The sequence below is a fragment of the Empidonax traillii genome, unplaced genomic scaffold (assembly GCF_003031625.1).
Source record: "Empidonax traillii isolate 1590-97213 ecotype Southwest subspecies unplaced genomic scaffold, ASM303162v1 scaffold10:size5872457, whole genome shotgun sequence".
In the NCBI taxonomy this organism is placed as follows: Eukaryota; Metazoa; Chordata; class Aves; order Passeriformes; family Tyrannidae; genus Empidonax; species Empidonax traillii.
Window position 1 is genome coordinate 4155632 of NW_020955203.1, and position 22207 is coordinate 4177838.

A 22207-nucleotide genomic window follows, 5' to 3' on the forward strand; every position below is an offset into this window, starting at 1 on the left:
TGCAATAACATCTGAACAGTACCAGAAAGACTTCCTCAAGGACAGTTTTATAGGCAAAGAAAATCTTTTCAGGGGAATGATCCACATCATAGGAGGCAAAGTTTTATAGTCAGAGATTGCTTTTTCTAGTGAGGCAGATCTTCAGCTAAAGTCACCAACATTCTTATAATTCAACAAGCTGAGCAAGTGGTCTGTAAAAAGTATTGTTGTAGCTTGATGTCTACTGCATTAAAACACTTTCCCCCCCCCAATTCCATGTAGTTGTTCTGTTAACTGAATGTCACAACTTAATTTTTTTTTTTTAAATCTGTAACAGAGATGTTTCTTGCCCCTCAGTCATACTCCGGATCACATACCATAAACCCAGTTCTTTTATCTAGTTTACGCTGCATAATGAAGGACAAACTACTCAAATTACTAAAGACATGATTTTTGATTATGTCAGAGCCAGTAACAGTCCCAGTGCTGAGACTCACTCGTGAGTGTTGATGTGGCAGAGATGAAATGAATGAAGAGGATCATTGTTAGTTTTTGCCCAAGAGGAAGAGATTATTTCTTTATTTACATTGGAAAAAAAAACACACAGTAGTGAAATCTATTCAACTCAGTCATTTAAAAATACACATAACAGAAGAAAACCACCCTAGTTTAGAATCTGGATGTGCCAGGAAATCATGTCCTCTTGTATTCTTTAGCAAATTTTATACAGTATGTGTTGTTACTTACTTTGTTTAGAATGTTAATTCTCATAGTATCATGGAATGGTTTGGGTTGGAAGGCACCTTAAAGTTATGCCAACTCCCCTGCTATGGGCAGTGAAACCTTTCACTAGAACAGTTTTCTCAGAGCTCTATTCAACCTGAACTTGAACATTTCCACAGATGGAGCATCCATAGCTTCTCCAGGCAACCTATGCCAGGGCCTCGCCACTATCACAGACAAGAATTTCTTCCTAATATCCAGTCTAAACCTACTCTCTGTCAGTTTGAAGCCCTTCCCCCTTGTCCTATCACTACATACTCCTGCAAATTACTTCTCAGCTGAAGTAAATTATTACAGTATATCCAGTTCTCCTAATTTAGGAAAGTAATTCCAGTTGGATCAGAACTTTGAGTTCACCAGTCTCCCCATATGGGCTTGTCACCCAATATCCAATGCAGTTCAGTGTTCTGATCTTTACCTGTGGGATACCTCAAGGCCTGGCCCTCGTTACCTAAGAGTTGGGGTCAGTAGTGAACAACATCTCACTTCAAGTACTAATTTAAATAATGACCTCTGAAAAATCAGTACCCACCTCATTCTCTTCTACTCCAAGTGCAAAGACTGCATCTTCAATCTTAGATTTACTCTGCTCTGAAAAGTGACGTGGAAGTGGATATATTTTTATCAAACAGAAATTAACAAAAAAATGCTAGAAGCTTTTTACCTAACATGATGAGAAAATAAGTCGAAAAAATACATAACATCAGTTTTCTGTCTCAGGCACTACATGATGAACCAGAACAGAGTAAGAAAACTAGGGACTAGTCAGAACAGAAATTAGATGAACGTCAAGAAGTTTGTTGGCTTCCCACCAGCACAACCATTTCCATCTCACATTCATTAATCCTTCATGAGCCTCAAAAAAAATTTGAGTTTATTAAAGCAGGCGGAAGTCAAACCACCCATGGATTTTCACATGCTTGTGATTCAGTTCAGCCTTTTCACCCAGCTATGAAAAATGTAAATATCTTGCCATGTTTGTGTAGAAAATTTGTGAACAAATAGAATTTGCTAGTCCCTGGAAAACAGAGAGTTAATTTCATGAAAATCAAAGTTAGTGTGCATTTCCACTCAGGGTAACAGAAATTATGAACTTTTATATGAATATAAAAACATTTAAAATAAGTTGACCGGCTTGCTTGCAAGGGCTGCGGTGGAATTTTTCATTGTTTCAATACTAAATATTAATTTAAACTAAAATTCCCACTGGATTTGTACTTGGTTATTGATAAAATTCTTATCGGTGCTAGGACACTGCAGGAGTTAGCTTTTTTTGACTTATTTATATACTCTAAATATAGCACTCATGCATCAAATAAGAAGTAGATTTATAAATAATTTATGTAAGATGAATAATGGATTCTTAGATGTCTTAATAAATGACTAATCAATCGTTATAGAATCCACAGGTCAAAGGTTACTTCTAAATATGGCAAACAAACTACATGAATAATAAGCTGTCCAGAAATCAACATCCTGGAAGATGCTGTAACCATATAGATAACCATTCATATCCATAATATGCATATAACTAGGCTTGATGAATAATACAATAAGAAACAAAATGTAAACCACAAAAATTTGTTGAGGATGTTCCTGCGAAAAATTCATCTTATTCTTCAACAAGTTTTAAAAACTTTCAAAAAACATTGTGAGCTTGAAAACTGCCAGTTAAGGTAGAGTTACAGTTCTCCCCAAAAGCATGTTGCTGATTTTTAACTGATTGGTGGGTGGTACAAATAATATACAAATCTTTCATATGATTAGTATGTGATAAGCGTGGCAAGTGATGCAAGTTATTTTTGTACTCTTACTACTCAAGATTCCTTCAGAGATCTGTGCATATATTTGTAAACAGGAAACCAAATTTCCTCATCAGCACTTCTTATGCTATATAAAACTTTTTATTTAGCATATATATAATTGGTTGATGCACAGACCTGGTTCCAATGTTCAACATGAAAGACTGCAGAAAACCAAAAAAAAATTGTGATAAAGAGTGTTGTAGGATTGCAACTTGACCCCAGGCTTGAATATCTTAGCAATATCTTACATGGCCATTCCTCTAGAACAGCATGATCTTCAGTGTATTCCTGCCCAGCACAGGAAAGAACCATTGTTACACCCTCTGGTGACCTTCAAAGACTTGTCCCTGAGTGGCAGGTCATATATATTGCATAGCTTTGATTAACTACTCTTGAAGGTCTCATAAGAACCCAATAATGAAAAGAAAAGCCAGGCATAGGCAGCAAGTTATACAGTATTTAGGAAAATGGAAACCCTTAGATTATGGTTGGTTGATCATTTTTCTTCCTGAAAGAATAAGAATAGATATAAGAATAAATTACTTTCATCACATTTCCTAATGAAAGAATCAATTCATTGTACAGTCTTCCTTTTGTTTTTCTTAAACCTTAAGCTGTTTCTGAGAGCCAAGAAGAAGAGAAGTCCATAAGGTTGTTTCAGCACATTAAATAATCCAAAGGAAAAACCTGAAAGACAACTGAATGTGTCAGCTAAACAGTTTAAGCTCTGCAGCTTCAGTCTCTATAGGCAGCAATTACATTTCGAAGGAAAATGTTTTACAATTGTAATTACACATAATAGGAGGAATGTATTTTTTCCCTTTATCCTACTCCCATGGTGAGTCAATTTAATTTTTAAATACAAGAGACATAATTGATTTTAGCCCTAGATTAGTACTGAAAATGATCTATATGTGCTCTCACTAATGGAACAAGAGAATTGGCATTCCTTGGGGACCTTAACCCAACCCCGTTCATGGCAACAATTATTAGACCCTGACAGGTTAGCTACTAGGGAGAGGGGGGGCATAGAATACCCTGCTGATTAACAATCTAGTGAAATAATTAATGTTATGCTCTTCTCATTTAATTACGGATTATTCACAAATATATTATTATTAGAGACCACAAAGGGAAGTGACTGTGCAGAGTTTTACTTCATCTATGCTGCCTAGAAGGCCCTTTATAAAGGGTTTAGGGAATCCTTTTGCTTTGATTTGCTTCTAAGCATATTTTAAACAAACGGGGAGCTTTTACAATTTCATTCAACACCCTCAGAAACAGAAAGTTTCACACTGATGTCAGTAGAATTATATCAGGCCTAAATGTATGATATCAAGACTACATGTTTGCTCAATATGTTAGAGTAATGAGTGAACAATCAGCAACAATGCACCTTGTTCAGTTTCTAACACATTTTTTCTTCCTGTGTGTCATAATAGTTTATGTCAACCAAAACATGTCCCATTACAGGTTGTTATTAATAAAAAGAATAGTCAAAGGTCTTTACACTGCAAGTGTATATTTTTTTTTCATCTACAATAACCTCAGTCACTTTAGATGTCAAGTAGTTTATTTTAAATAAAAAGAGAGTGAAGTGAATGGGAAAATGTTCATGGCATCTGAGAAATGCCAGCCCCTGTGGTTCACTGACCAGCCAGATTATTTATGGGTAATTTGACCAACCTTTAATTTCAAGTGACATACACACACGGGCAACTAGACTAAACTATCTCGATTTTATTTTTTTAAAAAAATATGCTTTACTGAATATTTGCTGTGGAAAATAGAATCTCTTGAACCTCACCTGAGTTGCAGTTCTGTTAATTTCCAGTTAAATGATTCCTGGGTTTCAGATTTACTTTATATTCTTCTCCAAATTTTCACAAGGATTTAGATGTGCCAGGGCTGGTGAGAAAAAAACTGCCCAGAATTTCAACCATGGCAATTCAGAGTCAGACTCATTGCTGATAACACTTGGTATTTGTAGTGACATGAAAATGCATTGTAGATCCTAATCATTTCCAGCATCCAGAAGTATAGATAAAAGGGACTCCAAAGTAAAGGTGCACTGCAGCCTTCCTAACTAAGCTGTGCACTCAGAATGTTCTTGTCACTCTCATTCCTTGCCCTGCGGCACAGAATTTTGTGTAGACAAATTCATGTAGAGTCCTGCTAACTCCAGTCTAGACAGGGTGCTTCTTCAGCATGGAACTGCTTGAGCCTTTGATGGAGAATGTTGCCACACATGGGCATTTGATGAACAATGCCAGCAATGGTGCAAATCTTCACTCCTTCAGAGGGATAAGGCTTGTCATTAGGGAAGGATCATGTTGTTGACTACAGCAACTCAAGACTGAGCAAACTGACACATGAGAACCAGTGTTGAAGATGTCCCTGCTCATTGCAGTGGAGGGTGGAGTAGATCACTTTTACAGGTCCCTTCCCAGCCAAACCATTCAATGATTCCGTGATTTTATGAATATAGCAGTAAGTATTATCCTTCAGAGGTACTCTGCATCATCAACGAGAACATGCATGTAAAGAAAGTGTGTTATGCTGGTGAAGGGGTAAACAAAACTGCTTTACAACCAAAACCACACCTAAGAAACCACTCTGATTTGTCCTCAAGTGAAAACTCTGCAAGCACAGGAGTATGTGTTGCAAGCATATTACGAGGCTTCTGGCAGTCAAAAAAGGCTACACCATGACATTTGCATTCAGCAATATTTTGCACATCTTCTATGACTTTACAATTACAACTTTGTGCTGTGTCTAATAAAGACCGCTCTCAGTGAAACCAACATGAAAAATATGCCCTGTTCTGGCCTGGAATACGAACAACACGGTTCCTAGACAAAAAGAGTCAAAGTACTGCTGTGACATGTGTGCAGCAGAAGTCTGGGAGTTAACAACAAGAGGCTAGTCCTATGGCACTGATCTAAGATATCTGCAATGAACTGCCCTCCTTGGTGTCTGTCCTTATCCCTTCTGGTTTGCTGCAGGACTCGTGCAGCTTTGCTCATTTTGGACCGGACCAGATCACACTTGATCTCCTCAGAGCACAGGATGAACAGACAGATGAAAAACATCCTCTTCAGAAGACCCAGCAATGTAGACAGTGGGCCACAGCTGTCTAGTATCACTGTGTAAGACTACACAGCACTGACAAGGGGTAGTTCAGTGGTACGGCCTTAAATCTGCTTGGCATTTTGAAGCCTGTTGAGGAATAGCCGCTGCTGACCTATTGTACTCAGACTTTGTCCTCTCAACATGCATTCTAATTGGAGGCAAGCAGCTCCATAGCATCCATAGCAGCCAACATGTTCAACTCAGCAGGAGCCCACAGACACAGCAAACGTTAATTGATAGCACTGTGTCAGCTATTGGTAAAACCCAGCATCGGTCATGCGTAACTTTGCTGCGAAAAACAGAAGGACAATGAGGGGTGTGCAAATGGCGTTTCCCAGCTTGATCTGTAACATAGGAGGTAGGACATGGAATCAGTTAAGAGGAGAAATTTCCAAACCTCTGTGTATTACCTGAAGAAGTGCGGTAGATTTTAAGCTGGAATTTATTTTGGGAAGGGAAGGGAGAGGTTGAATGTTGGTTTTTGTTTCCGCTTCTTTCTTCTTGCAGAATTTCCATCACTGTTACGCAGTGAGGTAGTTTCTTCTGTGGTGCTTCTCTGCTGATTCCCTTTCTCAGAGGTGCCAGGCAATGGGACAATGGGCAACAACACAGGTTGATGAAGTTCCACCTGAACATGAGGAAGAACTTTGTTGCTGTGCAATGACCAAGCACTGAACAGGCTGATCAGAGAGGGTGTGGAGTCTCCCTCACTGGAGATATTCCAGTTGGGACATAATCCTGTGCCATGTGCTCTGGGATGCCCCTGCTTGTGCAAGGAGGTTGGACCAAATGACCCACTGTGGTCCTTTCCAGACTTGCCCATTCCGTGATTCTGTGATTCTGTGATCATCTACCACAAATTATCAAGTACTGAGTTTATCTCCTGACCTTCACTTGCCTATATTTTGGACAAATGGAAGTATGACTCTCTGTCTGAATTGTTTCCTGCTGGGGCACCCTTTCTGTTGCCGCAGGACATGAAATATTTGCCTTCTCAAATGGATTCACAGATTCAGCCCTGTACATTCAAAGCAAATTTTCACTCAAAACTAAATCATTCCTAACAGTATAGATGGGGAAGAAGAAATGTTGATTAGTCTATTCCCAAATTTCTATTTGAACACATATCCTTACTGCCTTGCTCTCCAAATAAACCCAAGCTTTCTGTGGCACATAAGGCTGACCAGCAGAGTGCAGCAATCATTTGGTAAGAAGCTTTTGCACATTATTCTTTCTATCTCTTGCCTGGACAAAGAGGAGGTCCCTGAAGGCAGATTTCAGTCCCAGATGTACACACATGCCTGTTACCATAAATAGAAATTCCTTAGTGAAGCAACTCCAGAATGCTGCTATGGAAAAGAAAAGAATGGCTCCTCGTACCTAATTGTGTGCTGATCAGTCTAAAACAGAAAAAAAATGTGAGCAGCTGATTATGCAGAACCTGAGAAGACAGATAGTAACAGCAGTTTTGCATATACAGATAAGAGTGAAGAGGTCTAAATATCCTATTGTAGGGTCTGCATTAGGTGAACATTTTTCATCCATTAATTGATGAAGATGATGATGATGATGATGATGATGATGATGATGATGGAGAGTAACTTTTTACAGTTCCAACACGTAGAAATTCCTACAAGATCAGGGAAGCTCTGCTGCTGGGATGATGGCACAGGATGACTCTAGGCTGTTGCATTCCAAGTGAAATTGACACAGCAAAGGTAGATGAAAGCAAGGATGTTGAGAGGACTACCAGACTCGTGATTCCAGGCAATACATAGCAAAGAGCAAGGATAAAGTAAGTTAAAATTAGGTGGGCTACTGACTCCTTTTAAGGTGCATCAAAATGGCTCTGTAAATAATTTATGCGTGCTCATACAGGCTACATGAAGACTGACAGTGGGTCCCATATATTTAACTCCCTCACTGTAAGAGATAACTGTCCTACCTTTTAAGAAATTATCATGCAGTTTTTAAGCTGAAGCACAAAGCAGATCTATGGCAAAGTGACTGGTTTGAAGAGAGATTCAGATGAATGCATTCAGCATGATTTCCCAGAGGGCTTTCATGTACTGAGAGAAAGAAGGGATTCCCTCTACCCAGTTCCACAGACTTACCTAGAGCATCCTCCAAACTGGAGAGTACGTAAGAGTGCCTTGGGCAGACCATAAAATTAAAAGTGCCATCTTCCCTCATATTTGTTTAATGACTTAGCTTGATGCAAGCTTAACAACCAGAAGGAATATAGATGATCTTCTCAGAATATTGTGACAAAGCTGAAGCTATTTAGCAATTCCCAGTGCATCTTATAAATCAGTTTGTGTGGTATGCTGGATAAAAGCATGGACAATATTTAGAACTTCCAGCTCTTAAAAGTCAGAGATTGAAATATATGTAAGAAAAATAATTGTTTGGCATAAAAGATCTAGTGCAGACTGTGATACCCAGGATTTATCTTCTCAAATGTGGGTACTTATTATAGGCAAAGTTAACTGGTAGAGAAAGAAGCTCTCAGATCATAAAGCAGGAGGTGTGAGAGAAAGAGTTCCGGGCTCTAGGCTCTTTATTCACTCCTTCTCATTAAACTAGATTGCTTCCATATGCTTAGTGATGTAAATATCAGTTTATCAACTAAATTGGTAGCTGAATTTAGTCAGAGCCCTTCCAGAGATGTTTATATTCCAAATCCAAGTACTTGGACAGATGTTTATTCTTGTCCTCCCTATCCAACAACAGGTTTGTAATTTTTGTTCCTACTTCCCCACTACTTGATCCCAGATCCACAGGAGAGTTTCATAGCAGCCTTACAGTAGCTGAATTAGGCTTACCATGAAGCCAGAGACGAACTCTTTGTAAGGAACTGTAGTGATAGGACAAGGAGTAAAGGGTTCAAACTGAAAGGGGGGAAATTTAGGTTGGATATACGGAAGAAAGTCTTTACTGTGAGTAGTGAGACACTGGCACAGGCTGCCCCAACCCTGGTCAAGGTCGAGTTGGATAGGGCTTGGAGCAACTTGGTCTAATGGAAGGTGTCCCCACCCATGACAGGGGGTTGGAATGAGATGAACTTTAGGGCCCCTTCCAACCCAAAGCATTCTGTGATTCTATGATTCAAGAACCCCGGTTGTGAAAGAGTTTGATTTAGAGCTACCTATTTACTTGGGGCACTTACCTATTGAACACTACCTATTTATTTAGGATACAGAAGCCTCTATCTAATATTCAGTGAAGCACTACTGAATTGTGACCCGTCAAGTGACTTTCAATTACTCTCTACCTGGAACTATTGGAAATATTTTGTGGTCACATCACCTAACCTAGTGATTATCTGTTCAGCTGATTGCTAAGTAGAACTGCATTCTGTTCACTCATTGATGATTTTTAATTATAATCTGAACTCTGTCATGAGCTCTAATCAATAAAGTTCTGGGAAACCTCAGAAGCTGAAAGAGGGAGAAATAATCATTAGATGTTATTAAAGTGATGGCCAATAGAAGTACAATTCTTTGTACAATGGCCAACATTTCAAGTGCTTATTGATTTGCTTTTATAACAATTATATTACACTCAGGAAAGCTGGGAAATTAGAGGAGGAAGGAGGAAAATCAAGGAAAAATAAAGACAAACAAACCTATTATTCACATCTTAGAAGGCAAAGTGTGGAATATACCCATTTAGATGACAGTTTGTTCTCCCAGACCTTTAGAAAGAAGCCATGCTTTCTGAATGTATTTTCTTTAACCTTTCATGTTATTTTTTTTTTTTTTTTAATACTGTCATTGCCTAATATGGGCTTAGGGAACATAATGTTATCCATACCATGATTTTCCCATTCCATGCAATGTGATAATTCTTCAGACAGCTTTAATATATAAAAAAAAAAAAAGAAAATGTTACCCATACATGATTTATAATAGTTGTATAAGGTGAAGTAATTACGTTATCAGATATCCCTGATGTGTTTGAGCAATAAGGCAACTTCATAATAACATATGACATCTTATAATTACCACAAGGCAATTGCACTCCTGAGGAAAGTAGGAGGCCAAAATACATGTCTTGCCTACACAATGCCCCCAAGGATGTTATTATCAGAATATAAATAAATAAATGCAATGAAAAGAAGGTGAAGGAGGAAGAAGCTGATACTGAATAATGTTGAGCTGTGTTATAATGTAATTCAAAATTTATAAGAAAGGGCAAAAGTGTATTTTCATGCTGGGATGTGATATGACAGTTCAGAATATCTAAACAGCAATTTTGAATGAGCAGAGCTAATCACAGAAGTTGACCCATCTCCTCAGAAATCTCCTTGGCCAATCAAAGCCATTTGGTAAAAAATCAGACTGGACTGAGAAATACATTTACTATGCAACATGCTTTTATTGCTCACAAAGCAGTTGCAGCACATCTTTCTAGGTGATTTAGCACATTCATTATTCTTATTTCAGGGTCTTTCCCTCCTCCCAGATTGTTTTTATAGACCTGTTAAATGGAATCCTAAGCACAAGGGGGGTTTTTTTGGCTGATGGTCTTTTTTTTTTTTTTTGAAGCCCATCATTTTTGCGGCCCATAAACCAACCATGTCCTGGGCTACATCGAAAACAGTGTGGGCAACAGGTCGAGGCAGGGGATTCTGCTCTCTTTTCTGCTCTTGTGAGACCCAGCCAGGTCTGGCACATCCAGCTCTGGGGTCCCCGACATAAGGAGAATGTGGATCTGCTGAAGCAAGTCCAGAAGGAACCACAGAGATGCTCTGAGGTCTGGAACACCTTTGCTCTGGAAACAGGTTGGGAGAGCTGGGTGTGTTCAGCCTGGAGAAGAGACGACTCCAGAGAGACCTTAGAGACCCATGCAGTGCCTAAAAGGGCTCCAGGAGATCTGGAGAGGGACTTTGGACAAGGCATATAGTGACAGCATAAACATTGAAAGAGGAATGGTTTATATTAGATACTGTGAAAAAATTCTTGGCTGTGAGAGTGGGGAGGCCCTGGCACAGGTTGCCCAGAGAAACTGTGGCTGTCCCAGCCCTGGAAGCGTCCAGAGGAAGGTTGGATAGGGCTTGGAGCATCCTGGTATAGTGGAAGGTGTTCCTGCCTATGGCAAGAAGGCTTGAATGAGATGATCTTTAAGGTCCCTTCCAACCAAAAGCACTCTGTGATTCTATGATCTGATAAACCAGCTGCAAGTTTTATTGTCTTTTTCTTCCCCGAAAGCAACAGAGGGAAAAGCCTTTCTGTCATCAGAATCTTACTTGTTATTAATTTCTGACTGTTTGACTTCTTTTTGTGCAAATTATAATTAGACAAATCTCTAGTATCTGTTAAACTTCAGAAGTCCCTTCTATTACCCTCCATTCGTTGTTTCTGAGACATTTTCTGTTCCATGCAAGGCCTAAAAAAATTAAGCAGGTGACGAACCTGATAGGCAAGCATTATGTAGAGTTTTGTGTTCATCAAATAAAGAAGGATTTTGAAATTTTGGAAAAGTTCCACTGGGGAATTAAAAAGGTCAAGAGGATCCTGGGTTACGTGATCTACCACAGGCCTAGGCCCTGGGCTCATTTATTTTGGGTAAGAGGAGGTTGAGAGGAGATCCAAAATCAGCCCATTTGGTGCAAGTTAACAAGATGATGTTTCTATACTCTTTCAAGGCAGAACCAACCATAAAATAAACACAGGATGTGGTGTGGGAGGGCAGTTCAGCACTGTAACAGGTTACACTGATCAATTTAAATACTCAAAGGATCCATTTTATTTTCCTCTCTTCTACCATCCTACATATTTCTAGCTGAAATCAAAAGCACAGGACAGGGAAGTCGATTTATGTGCCTTTTGCCACCCAAAAATCGTGTTGTGGTGTTTTCTCAACTCTAGAAGAATTTGTGTCTTATATCACTGTTTCCATTTCAGAATTAAACTGAAGTGCTTAATCAAGGAAAATCATGTCTCACCGGGAAGCTGGATATGGGTAAACAGGCTGGAGGGAGCAGGGAGAATCCATACACCTGGCAGTGTATGTGGCTTCAACATTACCCAAATAATCAGTATATCAAAGAGGCTTGTCTGCTATCTAGCATCAGGCAGAGCAGGCCATTAACTTGCTCACAGTGACAAATGGGGATGGATGGATTTCAGTTTCAGGTTTCATTCCTGAGGAGCATTTCACGGTACTCCCCAGAGCTTCACAATGCGCTTTGTTTCCCATCAGAACTTCCCTGACAACAGCTACAAAAGCTATTTACACTTTGGGAGCTTTAAGGGGGAGTCAGTTTTGCCTGGTTTCTGCGTGGTATCAGAACCTGCAGCACAGTGCACAGCCAGTTACGTGTGTCACAGCAAGCTCTTGGGAATTTGTCTGAGAACACATGAAACCTGTTTTGTACCGAGACGATGGCAGTTGCGTAGTTTCTATTCCAGCAGTTCTCACTCCTTCTATCTCTTTGTTTTGTTTTTCATTCTTCTGTTTTCTCAGTTCTCCTCTTTTTATTTGCTCCTTTTTCTATGCCTCTTTTTTTCTTAAGTTCTCCCAGGTTCTTCCCTTTTTTAAATTTTCTTGTCAGAAAGCCTCACTACACTCTGTTATAAACAAATACATTTTCCAAAACAAAATTCTTTCTGGAAATACCAGCAAAATCCACTTAATGACTGCTAAGTGCAAACCACATTCAATTGCATAGAGTACCCTCTACTCTGACTTTAATTACCAGGTTCAACTAGTGGTATGATTCAACTTGTTGCTTAAAGTACATAAATTTAGAGATTGGCATGTAAATAACCACATATGACCTAAGTTGTACATTTCCATTGCTAGCAAGGACATGATTCAGCAGCTTTAAGGTACATTAAAAAAAAAAATCTTTGAGATTACTAAGGCATCCTGGATGATCTCCAGCTGGCCAAAAGTATCCTGTAGATCCCATGAGATGTTTACCATGGATAATTCTGATGCCCAACAAGTTTTTTAATGGCAGTCAGTGCTATGTGTAGGACAGAATCAAGCCCCAGTATAGTAAGTGGAGTCCAGAGATCTAATTAACCTGACCTAAAGAAGACACCTGTGTTTAGTCAGCTGAATGACTTTAGGCTCTATGGACTGTACTGACTGGATTTCCAATGGCTACACTGAGAAGTTATGCCATAAACATCTTTGTAAAAGCCTATATTCAGCCTCCTAAATTTTGTATCCTACCTTGTCAGTTGAATACCAACTTATTTGCCTCCTAAAACCAGGATTAAACTCCACCAGTTGTGTAGGTTCACAAGGAAAGATGAATGAAGTAAAGGAGTTCTGTTACCTTTCCTGAGTTTCTCCAAAAAATTGACAGAAATGTACAAATAAAAAATAGGGATTTTCATGCATGTGAATAAGAAATCCAGATTTGTTTTGACACCACTAATACTTGCAGGCCTCTGTTAAGAATTTATGACTATTAACTCACCAGTAATTTCTCACAATTCTAACCCTCCCTGATATTTTCACTGAGGAGTAGGTCAAAAGCACAAACAAACAAAGAAACAAAAAGTTAAACCCTGTGTTTAGGTTAAACTCTGTGTTTAGCTAAAACATATGGGGTTATTTGTTTTGTTTGGGGTTTTTTTTTGACATTACAGGGACATGAGGTCTTTATCAAAAGTAACATCTGCTTTTTCAGCTTTTCTAAATTGTATTGGTCTTCCACGTACACTTACACATTTTTCCTTAATTAGAACTAGAGTCTGTAGAAATATTGTAAGTATTTTTATTACTTTGATAAATACTCGATTTACATACAATTTGTTCTGGTTTTATATTGTCTTCCTGATTTTTTCTGGTTTCTTTGTCTTTCTCATTCTTGAAGTAATAGGATCTCAGTGCCAGTCCACCAAAAAATATTTCATGTTGTCCTTCAGCTTCCTGCAAATTACAGCCAGAACACTCATACACGGAAAGTAAAATTCAATCCCTGGGCTGAATATATCTATTAAGAGACTTACGCTAAAAAGTATTTAGTTCTTTCAACTGACAAGCATTGGGAGATGTGGAAGTAGCTGGTAAAAACACGGGTGATGTAACAAAAGGAAGACTGTAAGGACGTTCATAAGATTTTAAATGCTTCATCGTTAAAGAAAAAAATAAGGGTTGTCACAGTACACTCATGAAGAAGGGATGCTGGATTGAATATCTGGTCAAAAAGTTATTTATCAAATCAAAACCAACATCTTAATGGGTAGAATGTTCTCATTAAACTCTAATAAAAGCCTCAATGATGATATAAAATCCATAACACTTTATTTTAATCCTACTAAATCCTGTCAGGAATTTACGTTATCAGTATCACACACCACCCCCATAAGTATTCGAGAAGGAGCCTGAAGTTTCTATGGTTTGTATCTTCTTTTTTTTTTCCATTAAAATTTATCCTTACTCTTATATTAGAATAGCATTATACAAATAAAACATGTAATAAAAATCCCTTTTAAGAATGTTATGTTACTATTAAACATTGCATAAATTTAATATGAATTAGATTCGATTAAATTTAATAGCTTTGAGTTATTGAGTTTAATTCATTTTCAATAAATTTCAATTAAGCCCAATTTGTTTCAATTTTTTATTAATTCCAGTCACTATCAATTATCTTCAATTAATTTCATCTACTTGTGCTACATTTTCAGGTAATTCTCCATTACTTTCAATTAGTTTCCATTAATTTCAAATGGGTTTTGTGTCTGTTAACTGATTTCATGAGAAACAAATTTCCTTCTTTAATGGGGTCCTGTAGTATTATTACTTGTCCTCACGCCATCAATGGGTAATTCAGGTCCAAATTCTCATGTAAGGATAGACGCATAATCCCAAGAGTGTCAGTATAACACCAGTGAGCAAGAGGAGTCAGAAAAACCTCTTTTTTTTTTTTTTTTTTTTTTTCCCCTGAGAATTAAAGATTTCCTGGGAACTAAAATCAGTATGAATTTCACCTGAATCTACCTTGAGGTCTGGATTTCACCCTAATCTTTCCTGATTGGTATACCATTTATCCTGCCTTAGTGCTCCTATTTCTCAATAATATTGTGAAATGAAAACACAGTGGTGAGGAGAATAGGACTCCTCTCACCCTAAAATAGTGTGAGATCACTTGCATTGAGGGAAGTTCAGTGACTGTACAGATCTAAGCCATACTGAATATATCAGCTGTATCTCCACTGATCACAATGAGAATTAATTGGTTTAGGTGCAGACACTGACAGAGCAGAAATGTGAAAGCAAGTAAGTTGGTCGTCAATTCAAATATATGTATTTTGGTGACTAGCCTGTTTCACATGTGGGACAGATGAAGGGTAAAGTAATTCTCTTCTATGTTTCTTCCATTTCTATGGTCATTTTAAGCTTGTGACGACTATAAATAAAGTTTTCAGTATCCTAAGTACATAGCTGTCTTGGGTATATAACAATTATTATTAGGGGGGAAAAGTAAAATAAAAAATTATTATTCTATGAAAACATGGATGAAGAGATTTATAACAGAGTTTCACAGAACCATGGAATCACAGTTTGTGTTGCAATGGATCTTAAAGGTCATCTTCAACTACACTAATTTGTTTAGAGCGCTGTTCAACTTGGTCTTCCACGTTTCCAGGGATGGGACATCCACAACTTCTCTGAGCAACCTGTGGCACTGTGTCACTCCTCTCATTGTTAAAAAATATCTTCTTCCATCTAACCTTGCTCTGTTCTCCTTTAGGATAAAACCATTACCCCTTGTTCTGTTGCAACAGGGTCTGACCCCACCTTCCTGTTGGTACAACTGTATTGATTTATTTAAGGTCAAAGCATCAGTTACCTTCAAGTAAGTTCTACAAAATAAGGCAATCATCTTGCTACTGCCCCAAAATCACCCACAAGAAACTTTTGGTTTGCTATGTCAAAAATAAAATTAAATAACCACTTTAAAATTTCTGCAAAATATATTTAATGAGAGAAACCAGAAGGTTTTATACCCTAGAAATTAAATTTTCAGATCATTCAAAAGTGAGGAAAAATTGTAATATAGTTTATCACCTGGAATACATATCTATACACTCAGCTCAGGTTGTGTCTTCTCTGTCTATAAGCCACCTCTGCTGTAATATGAGCCAGACATCAAAATCTGTGGTAAGAGCCAAGGTTGTTGGAGACATTGGAGGTTTCACATTTTCCTTCACTGAACTCTTGGGGGATGGCCTGAAGCCCAGGTAGTCCAGGGTTTTTGGTGGTCAACTTTCTGTGTTTATTTTAGCCCACTATTACACATCCAGAAAGCCAAAAACTCAAGAGCTCTGTTCAAGCACAAAGTGGCTGATCATATTTTACAGACTCAGTAACACATATGAAGGGAAGGTTGGCTATTTATTCTCACCAGACTCATTAACATCTGGAGCTAGGAAGAAATTTTTCTCTGCAGCCATACAATTACACAGTTTATTGTCACTGACATCAGTTCTCACCTCCTCCAAAAACACCATCAGCTACACATTTCCTGGTTTGGTGAACCACACCAAAGCAGTTCACCTTTTTTCATCTGGTGGAACCTGAAAAGGATGCAGTAATGTAACTTTCTTTTCAGCAGCTGAAAATGTGAATGACAGAAGAACTTTTCTGGATTAGTTTATTCAACCGAGACAATAACATTTTTGTTTGTCCAGATCAAGGCTCAAAATAAATTACCACATGCAGACCAGCCAGGTAGAAATATCTCAGCACCTCTTTTCTGAAAACTTTTCATGTGAGTGGTTCAATTTCATGACTATTTAAGAATGCAGAGATGTCAAGGATGGAGAGGACTGCAAAATAATTACAGGTATGTATTGGGAATTTGCCTTTTCTTGCAGATTAGTTTATGACATTGGACTGCTGCTGCGAAATAAGAGAGTGAACCTGAAATCACAGGGAAGAATTATGCTTTTAAAGGAGTTTCTGCCAGAAACAAAATAAATCAAACTAAACAAATATAGAAAGATGTTCAATAAACATGAAATTGAAAAGAGGAAAGATAGCACATTATCCACTGCTGTATCAGCTGACACTCAGGAAGCTGGTGGGTTTTACTGAATATACACTGCTTTGGAAAAATGTATATCCATTTGCATTATAAAAGCCCATTTACAAATGTACTTTGGGTTTAAAATCCCATATGTTGGCTGCCTTACTAATATTGGTTCAAGCAAATTAGGGCTTGGCTTCACTAAATGCACATATCTATTTCAGTTAGAGTGTTCTAACTTGGCAACAGATACTGTATTATTTATTCTGTGGCATAGATCAGGTTATATAAAATTAATGGCTGAACTTCATTCATATGGACTGAATTAAAATGCATTGGTCAGAATGGAAATGAAGGGAAGAGGAAAAAAAAGAGACCTGGGTTTGATTAAATTTATGTCCGTTCCAGTATCAGCACAGCACAGTGATGAACAAGTGCTGGCTGCAGTTAATACAAATTAATTCAAAAAAAAAAAAAAAAAAAAAAAAAAAAAAAAAAAAAAAAAAAAAAAAAAAAAAAAAAAAAAAAAAAAAAAAAAAAAAAAAAAAAAAAAAAAAAAAAAAAAAAAAAAAAAAAAAAAAAAAGCACTGGCACAGTTTTTGCTCATGGAGGTTTTAATTTACAACATATTGGCTTTTGCAGGTACCAATTTAATTTGAATTTGTTTTAAAATGTCCAAAAATATTTATGGATTTTAAATATCACTGGTTTGCTTTGCTTTTAAGTATGCAAGTTTCAGGCAAACATTCTGAGTGCCCTAGAATATTCTATATGCTGCTTCCGTCCACAGAAAACATCCATGTGTTATCTTGTCCATGTACATGGTTCAAAAACCTTCTGCAATACTCCACTAACTAGATCTGCCCAGTAGTGACACTCTTTCCATACAGACAACCCACCCCATCCCATCCTCACCACCACAGCAGAGAGTTTGCCAGTCAGTCAGGGCTCTAGAGGGTTTGAGGACAGACAGGAATATCTACAAAAATCAGTTGTGTCATTGATAAATGTTCACCCCTTCCTGGAACGTCATGGACAGGGAGCAGTTATTGCACAGCTGTGCAGGGTCTGGGATTTACTGCAAATATTTGGAGCAACACTGGGGTTGTCAGAGGTTGTTATCAGCAACTGTGCTGCAAAGCATGAGGCTTGACATCCATCCTTTCAAGGACCGAGGTGTACATTATGTCTTCACCCTTACAGTAGAGCTGAGATTCTGCTGTCTTCCCTCAGACGGTGTAAGACCATAACGTGGCCATGTCTCACGCCTTCTCACAACTATTCTTTGTCCCTTTCTTTCCAGACCACATCTGTGTACATTTCCATTTGTGACCTGCTTCCAGCTTCATTCTGTTCAACCACCCTGTGAAGACTCTGAGATGTCATGACCAAGAATGACAGAAACACACGAGCATGTTTTTACCTCTTAATCACCTCGTGCAAATACTCCCATTCCCAGAACACAGTCAAGTTGTTTAATCTGTTGGCTTCACAGTTAAAGAACAACTGAACAACTGAAGAACAATTTGTTTTGGCCAGAACTGGGAAAAGTAGGTACAAAGCTTCCTTTTCAGTATATTCAATTTACATTCAAGATTAGTGCTGCTATTCACATGTCTAAAGAGAAGGTGCTCCCTCGTCCTCCCTGTGTGTACTGCGGGCACCCAAAATGTCTCAGACTCAACCAGGGTACAACTGCCCTTTATTTTGTGAGCTCTGGCTGCATCTTCAAAGAGTGACACACATGCTTACCGAGCTCCACACCTCCTGGCTCTTGTGACTGTATCAAACAGAGATAAGCAAGTGCTTGCCAAGCTTAAAAAACAAAACAAAACAAAACAAAACAGAGCAAAACACACCCTCCAGACGATGGAAAGCACAACAGTCCATCTGCTGAACAAGCAACTGCTGGGATTCATCTAATGTTGTAGCTGCTGATGATAACTTATCACATGAAATCAAGAATTTTCTCCTCAGTTTCTAAAAATTCCATTTCGTTTTATTTCTGTTATCGGAGAGATCACACAGGGGAGCTCCACTCCTCACGAAAGGGCAGAGGGAAACTCATGAAAGCAGGAGACAGAGGTTTCTTGGAAACTGGTCCACATTGTGATAGCTGCTTCTGGAACACATCAGTGTGGCTGTAAACCTCAGCACTTTCGGAACAAAATGTAAAACATTCTTCCATTGACCTCGCTTTCCCACAATAACACCACATAAAATAACAGAGAAAGGAAAAAAAAAATACAGAAAGCTTTATGAGTGCACTTTAATAAATCAATAGGGAGTTTAGATACTACAGTGGTAGCTGCTGTATAAATACCCAGACAGGAAGATCCTGTCCTGGAAAATTAGAATAGGCAATTCCTGAACCTGTTATTGTCCAGTTTCACTTGAAGTAGGAGAAATTCAGTGTTATTTTTTCCCCACTGGTAGAGAAAAGCCTGAAATCTGACTGGTGTAAATAAATATACCTCGGTGTCACTGGTGTTAGCTGTAGCACCCAAGGCATTACCTGTGTGATCCAGTCAGGGGAAGAACCAGCACTTGCTTGCATTTCCAGTTATAAACAGATACGGAAAGAGAACAGCAGAGTTGAAATTATCTTTTATGTCTGCATGTAAGTAAAAAGAACAGAGGAATAAAAGCAAGTGGTGTGAATGATAGCCATGTATTACTTCTGAGTTTTACTGAACACTCAGAGATATTTTACACTCTTGAAATTTCCCATCTTTCGCTAATGGTTTTAATGTGTTACAGTATTATTTTTCATTATACTCTTCCTATAGAGAGAGATTACTATGTATATAGTTATATTAACTGGTTATGGGCTAAGACCTAAGGACTGACCGTCACAAAAGGTCTACAAAACCCAGCACAGCAAACACACTGCATTTCATCATGGCATGATGACCTCCTTTAACTTTGCAAAGGAGAGATGAAATGGATGCCATTTACATATGCAGACTCAGAGAAAACAGCCCTTCCCTCAAAAAAGGAACAGGGATTCCAAGGAAACAGTATTTTAAAGAAAACAACTGAAGAGAGGGAAATGCTGAATATGTAAAACATTGAGCGCAGAACAGTGTGGAGGAGATCGAGGTTACAAACAGGCAGGGCAGAGTGTTATTGGAAGGTCAAAAGCCAATTAAGAGCATGATGGATCAAGGACCAGGTTTCTTGCAACAAAGTGGATGATAATGTCAGGAAAGCACTGTAAAATAGAAGAGCAATAATAGTTTGTGTCTGGGGAAGGAAGCTGTGAAGAATTGAATGTAATTGAAAGTAGAGATAGAGCTGCAGTGGATGAAAGGGGGAAAGAGAAATGACAATTAGAGAGAAGACCTCTAGGAATGGATTAACCAAAGTCCATCTTTGCAGACTAAAAGATGAAAGAACAGAAAAAGCTAGTCTAGGCCTTAATTGCCACTGTCATAGCTAATGAATTATTAACAAGTAAATTATGAAATTGAGTAAATTCTTTCTCTGTCTTAGACAGCTCACCAGTCTGACAGTCACCAGTGAAATACAAAGCTCTTTTTACATTTCCTTTCCCTTCCCTTATACAGTAGCTGACACCACACTGGTTGGATAGTTTCCTTTAGAGTTGTTAGAGCTTTCTCTCATGGTTCTTTTTGGGTGGAATTCTCCCACTAAGAGCCTCCACATTATCAAATATTCTTGATAAACATGACATGATGACATCTCCACAACAATTGTTCCAGCACTTCCATAGACCATCCCAAACTTAAAGGTCACCATCGTTACCATGAATTCATTTGAAACCAGTGCCCTAATCCAAGCTTAATGATGTTTAAGTGAGACCCACAGACCACAATGATGATTTTTTTTTTTTTTTCTTACTCAGAGAAATTCCTATCCAGACTTTTCTGGAGCAAGGAAAGGACAGGTAACTTTTAAAACTTGCATCATGAGTTTATCTACAATTGCCAAAAAAGACAAATTATTGCAATATCCTTGAAATTCAATCTGTCACAACATTGTTCTAGCCTTGGCTATGGGCACTGCATGGCTCTCTGTCTTTTGAGTGATGCCTCTACATAATTTTCCGGCTGGAGGAGACAACAACAATTTCCTCATACCTCAGTGAAGAGAGTAAATGGGTATCTGCCAGGCTTTGAGGGTAGAAGAGGTGAGGGAACAACAGTTTCCTTCTTCCCCAGTTCTACTGCACAGTGAACAGACCAGTCTTGGGCACATGGTGTGATAAATCCTAAGCCTGAGAAATCTTTTCCCATGCCCTATATCTCCAGATATGATTTGGTTTATGGACCTGCAGAACGTAAGGAAATGGATAATTATTTTTATTTTCATAAATAGAGGAAGAGAAAATAAAAAGGAAAAAAAAAAAACACATAATTTCTCCCCTATGATCTTATCAGAAATTTCAAAAAAAGGTAACTGTTTAACCAAAATACAGAAAATATTCAGCCAAAATGAACATCTTCAGTCTACAGCTAGGTTTTTTGTCATTTTAGTCAAAACCTCTTTTCACTGGTGAGCTTTTTTAACAAAAGTTTACTGACTATTTTTGGCTAAGCTGCAGGGCTGTACTTCCCTGCTGCCATAAGCCTGGTATAGACAAAGGAGGTGCATGCACAAATGTCATTTAACTGGTCCTTGGGGTGATACAGGCAGAGAAGAGAATTCTACAGCACCTTCTACACAAAAGCAACCCAAATAGACCCCCCAAAAAAGGTGCTCACCCAGGTTCAGAGAACATGTGAAACCTGAGGATCTTCTGGCGGATGTATAAATGTGGGCATAATTAACCCTGAGTAAGATCAGTACTCGTGAATCAGCTGCCACCAAAGGGAGGGATCAGAGTATCTGCTGCTGCTCTGTTTATCCTGCTGGGATCTGTTCCAGCTCACAAACACTGTGTGTTTTCTTCAGAAGGGGAGAACACACCCTGAAGCAGCCACTATCTGGTGATGTTGACCAGAAACAAAGCATTGCTGTTTGTCAGGTCCAACTGTTTTGTATTTTGCTTTTCCCTTTGCCGGTTTTGTGAGCAGCTGTTTGCTCTCCTCCCTGGTGTAAATCAGGAGTAGCTTCAGTCAACACAGTGCCATTTCTGTGTCCGTCATTTGGTAAAGATCTAATACATTCTTCCTCCTGGGAGAGCAAAATGCAGCCAAGGGCATATGTTGGCCTTGTTTTCCTTGCTCTTGCACCAGTGTGTGACTGTTAGCATAAGAGAATACATTTTTTTATGAGTAGCAGGGCTCATCTAGATGAAAATAAGGAAGAACCATCCCTATGTGGTGTATCTTTTATGTAAGTACAGTAATGTGAAAGTAATGTGAGAAATAGAGTGGGCAGAAATGTATTAAGGAGACTAGAATTATGTGCCCAAGGCCAAGCAGACCTGACTGGGTTCTCAGGCCCTCCTGCAAATGGGATGATCACTGGGATGTCATTATAGCCAACTTAAGTACCTAAATCCTGAATCCAAGGCTGAGTTTTCTCAGAAAACTGGAAGTAA